This window comes from Poecilia reticulata, linkage group LG6 (assembly GCF_000633615.1).
Source record: "Poecilia reticulata strain Guanapo linkage group LG6, Guppy_female_1.0+MT, whole genome shotgun sequence".
In the NCBI taxonomy this organism is placed as follows: Eukaryota; Metazoa; Chordata; class Actinopteri; order Cyprinodontiformes; family Poeciliidae; genus Poecilia; species Poecilia reticulata.
This window is the reverse complement of record NC_024336.1, coordinates 11631824-11636676: the sequence shown is the minus strand read 5'-3', so window position 1 is coordinate 11636676 and position 4853 is coordinate 11631824. Positions and strand designations below refer to the sequence as shown.

Sequence of the window (4853 nt, the reverse complement as noted above, 5' to 3'; positions counted from 1 at the left end):
TATGGGAAAACTTCCCTCCAGACGGGGTTTTGGCGCCCCCTCTGGTGCTGTGCCCCTATGCGTTGCATACCCTGCATACCCACTTTTTGCGCCACTGAGCATGATGAACAGTCTCCATTTGTTGACTCTGTAATCAAAACAGGAAAAATAAAGAACTACTGACTAACCCATTTCTTCAAAATAAGAGTCTTAAAAAGCACAGATACAAAGGGCCAAGATTAATGCTCTTTAGGCACTGCTGTGTTTCTCATTCAAGCCTGGGCTAGCTTGTGACAGTCGGTTGATTTCACCATGAATGTCGTTTATGATTATGACTCTGATATGAAGTTAATCCTGTGAGTAAGAAAATGTAAAAAGTCTTGGGTTCCCATATGTTTTGGTCCTTTCAATAAGGTTTTCAGCTCCTCGCATGGCAAGAACGAATTAAGATTTCTATTTCTGTTGAAGTACAAGATTTACACTGATTCTCAGACGGTCAAGTGCACTTTGCAGTTTTAATGTTTTGACAGGTTCTTGTTTTTAAAATCCCAGGGCTATAGCTGTTTAATGGCAGACACAGCTCTACATGGGTGGAAATAATTAAATGACAATAATACCCAACGAATCATCAGGACTGCCTGCTTTAAACTCTGCTTTAAAAAAAAAGCAGCGATACACCCGGCTAAGTCACAAATGCTCAGCTAGTCTTCAGGAATGTACAAGTTCGTCTATCCATTCCCATAAAGTCTCCTCCGTTATGAAGCGATTAAAACAGGTCGCTGGGCTTAACTGTCCGTTCAACCGCCTCACGCCGGACCCAGGAGTGAGCATAATATTTCCTAAATGGCAAATAAATAGGTTCCACGGGGGAATAATAAGCAGAATTAGCCTGGTCCAATACAGAAAGAGAAAGAGGGGAAGATGAATGAATTTTATTAAAGACTACTGGTGCCTGGTCAGCAGGAAAATGATGAAATGGCCAGGCTGGGCCTCACCTGCCTGCTCAGTACGCAGAGACCCGGTGCTGCACGGCGTCAGTTTGCATTTCAGCTGGTTTATCAGCAAAGGCCTGACTGGTTAAATCCCCTGGATCAGCAATAAAAATAAAAGATGGTCCAAACGGTCAACAGCGTAAACAATTCATTTCATAAAGTAAATGCATGCTGACTGTAAACAGAGAGTACTATCAGTGGTCAGAATCTAATAAAGCTGAATTATGTTTTTAGATTTGATGTGGGGTGAATTTAGAAAGGCAGCGGTAATCGTTTGATAAATGTGATTAAATCAGTTGTAGACTTTGTTGTGTTCTAAGGTTATTATGATAAATAGCTTTAATAGCCAGATACAAAAGGGTGGCTATAAGGATAAAAATATTTCAATTATTCAAATGTATTTATTTACATACTTTACTTCTTCTAGGAAGTACATAAACTATGTCCTTCCTAATATAAAGTCGATGCCTCAGACTTTATGAATTGCTATTAATCTTGTTAAATTGTGTAGCCGAGTGGTGAGGTGTTGTTTCGCAGTGGCCACCAGAGGGAGCTGTGTGTGCCAGCTCGTTAGAGAATGGGGTGAAAACCGTTAGACCGGTAGAAGCAGCTTTGTTGTGCTCGCTACGGTGTGCTAACGTTCATAACGGTTTTCTGCGGTCCTAAACAGAAGATTTATGTGAAAAACTGTGGAGCTTGTTCGGGCTCTGTGAGGAACTGTGGAGCTTGGTATGTCCTGGGATATTGTGAGTTTCTGTTGAATAATCTCTGGTTTTAGTTAAACAATGATCTGTTATTTCCCTGAATATATGTTTATCTGACCTTACTATACAGTGCCAGTTAGGGTGAATGGCCCGTTGCCTTCCACAATTTCGAGTTGTAAGCCAAGTTTACTATGTGAGTATTTTGAAATGTTACACTAGGTTTATCATATTGTAAGAAGTCTGTGTGATTTTATTTATTTTTCTTTTGTAGAAGCGTGCCTGCTTCGGTTGTTTATGCACTCAATAAAAAAAAGAGATTTATTTGATTTCTGCTATTAAAGTAGCTGTCACTATAAGATCTTTAACCAAAATTTATCATTCTGTATAACTCCAAATAAATTTAACAATACTCTTATTCTATTAGAGTATTCGGGAAATAAAGAAAACCCCATTGATAACTTTGTGTCTGGGTTCCTCATTTTACCAGGCTACAATAGAAAAAATGAATCTTACTGAAATTATTGTAGCTCAAAAGTGTTTTAGGATTTCCGGTGTCTTTGACCATTTTTGAGCTGTTGTACCTTCAGATTTTCTTGTTATTAATTTGAAAAATTGAATTGAACTTGGACTACATTGCTTGAAATCTAGGATTAACTCTAAATATGTGTTAATCTTGAATTTGTTTGTCTGGATTTAATTGTTTTTCACATATTTTCTTCAGTAAGGAGCCTTGAGATCATATTAGTTGTGAATTGACACCAGGCAAATAAATTGAACTGAATTCAGTTGAACTGAAGCAAAGCAGACCAGCTGTTGTCTCCTCCGTACAACAACCTCTCTCAGAAAAAAGTTAGTTTTCAACCTTCCTCCATGGATATGACGTCGGATAAACAAGAAATTGAAAAAAAAAGCCTGTTTACAATAGTCAATAAAATAAAAGAAACATAACATGAAAATAAGAATCAGAGTGGAAATTATCTACAAAAAAAGTTTTTGTAACCTTTACTAACTCAGGCGGAAATCCGTAATAGCATCTAAATATTTGAACTTTTTTATTGCTGACTGGTCACAACTTGGAGTAGAATGACGACAATTTGATTTTATGTTTGATTCAAGTGAACTGAAAGAACTTTTTGTACAATTCCAAGACGCAAAACTAAACTAAAGCCACCAGGGATTCCCACCATTTGTATATGAAACACCTCCAGAGGGCGCTGTGGAGTCTCTGTCGTTACATCATCTGCACACATTTGGCAATGAAATTCTTTCCAGCTGTCAAGTATGTAATCAATCTATAAGCAGAACAGCAGTGGCACGATAACAAAGCCTTGTGGTACACCTACTTTAATATTTTTGAAAAGCTTTGTCCTGTGTTTTTGGACATGTTGTTCTCTATTTTTCAAAATATTAAACAAACAATTAAAAAAGCTCAAAGGTCATCATATTCATACATATATCTTTAGATCTTTGCAGCATTCGTCCCGACCAAAATCCAAACTGTTTTGTATCCAGATTGTGATTGGTGTAAAACTGAACATCTTCTCACTCTGCTGTTGATGTTTCTCTCATTCAGATACGTTTGTCCAAATAATTCTGTAAGAAGCAGATAAAAAAACCCTGGTTTTTGTATTTTTTTCACGCTGTCTACATTCTGCGTCGTCCTTTAGACTCGCCATTGTCCCCAAACCAAAAAAGCAGAAATCCAACACAGGAGTAACAACTTTATACCGTGACGGTTTCCTCAGTAAACCAGAGCTCCCAGCAGCAACGAGACCTGTTACAGATTCTGTTAGTCATGCTGCCTTCACTCATGTGCTTTTAAAAAGCCTTTGCTGTTTTTTTTTTAATGCTATTGCTATCAGTGTTGCTCTCTCCACCTACATGCATAACCCACAGCTGAATTCAATACGTTCCCACTTGTTCTCGGGGGAGTTGGGGGGGATTTTCACGTCATTCTGGGCAATGCGGGAAATTGCTTACTGAAGGAGAAGTGGAGGAGGAGGAGGAGGAGGAGAAAGGTTGAGGGAAAACACACTCAACAAAAATGGTAAATTACACCATTTCCTGTGGAAATAACACACGGCGCACTCCGACATTAGAGAGCAATCTACAGTTTAGGTTAAATCGGGTCAGAGTGAGTGTTTGGAGATTTAAAATTCGGACACATTTCACTAACAGATTCTGAAGCTCTTGACCTCTCAGAGACAAAATGTGTTGCTGTTTTTTCTTGCTTCCTTTTCTTCCTGAGGAGCAAAGTTTCATGTTTGAGTATCATCGGCTGTAAAGCAGCAAAAGCCAAGGCAGTGTTCAGCTTGGCAATCTGTGCGATAACCCCTAGAGAATCGGCTTTAGTCAGAATGTCTCTCTCTCTCTCTCTCTCTCTCTGCTCAGCTTTATGCAGTGGGTGACATGAAGTGGCTGTGCTTCTTTGAGCTTTTGCAAACGGGCTCTTTTAATTCCTGCCAGAAGACACGCGGGGCGTCCAGGTGCACAGTGTGCAGACGCACCCTCCGAGAAATCAAACCTTCATTATTTATTAGGCTACAAAACGAGGCAGCAAGAAGAGGTTGGTCAGCCGTGAAGCCAGCAGCAGGATGGGGGGGAAACGCTGCTCGCTTCCCTTGTTTTGCCAGGGACGCAGGTTGGAAGAACGGGCATGTGCCGCTGACCGCACGAGCGGAAGATAAGAGAGACGTGAGATTGAATTCCACCCACCGTGTGTGTGTGTGTGCGTGTGTGTGTGTGTGAGACTGGCCAAATATAGACTATCAGATGGAGTTCTTAATTATAAGATGGCACGCCATTCTTTACCCCCCAAGAATCGACCATTTCAGGTCCTAGATAATCTTTAATCGGGCCAAGTCATTCTCTCTTTCTCTCTTTTTTTTTGTCCCAGCTATTGTAAAGGTTTAGACTTGGATTCAGCCATGTTTTTTTTTTTCCTTCTCCTATTCATGGTAATTTCTTTGCTTTCATGAGCAATTTTCTATTATCCCTGGCCTGGCCTTATGTGCTCAGTAAATGCCATTTGACTTCCCTTTTTCTGTGAATAGTGGAAAATAAAAAGGAGAAAGCAGGAAGCGGATTTTAATAATCCTGCCAATGTGATGACTCAGTTGATTTTCTTCCTGTTAGACTTAAAGAAAAAAAAAAAAACTTAGCTTAGCTGTACCTAATT

At 39.6% G+C, this 4853-nt stretch overlaps 1 long non-coding RNA gene across 2 annotated transcripts; it reads left to right on the top strand.

Annotated features, from left to right (window-relative positions):
- The first annotated feature begins 1484 nt into the window (after positions 1-1484).
- LOC103465946 (uncharacterized) lies at positions 1485-2001 on the top strand. 2 transcript variants are annotated; one of them, XR_533883.2, is made up of 2 exons: positions 1485-1700; positions 1806-2001. It is a non-coding gene; the product is annotated as an uncharacterized LOC103465946 (long non-coding RNA). The 2 variants fall into 2 exon arrangements; XR_533884.2 differs by having other exon boundaries at positions 1485-1717.
- The last annotated feature ends 2852 nt before the right edge of the window (positions 2002-4853 follow it).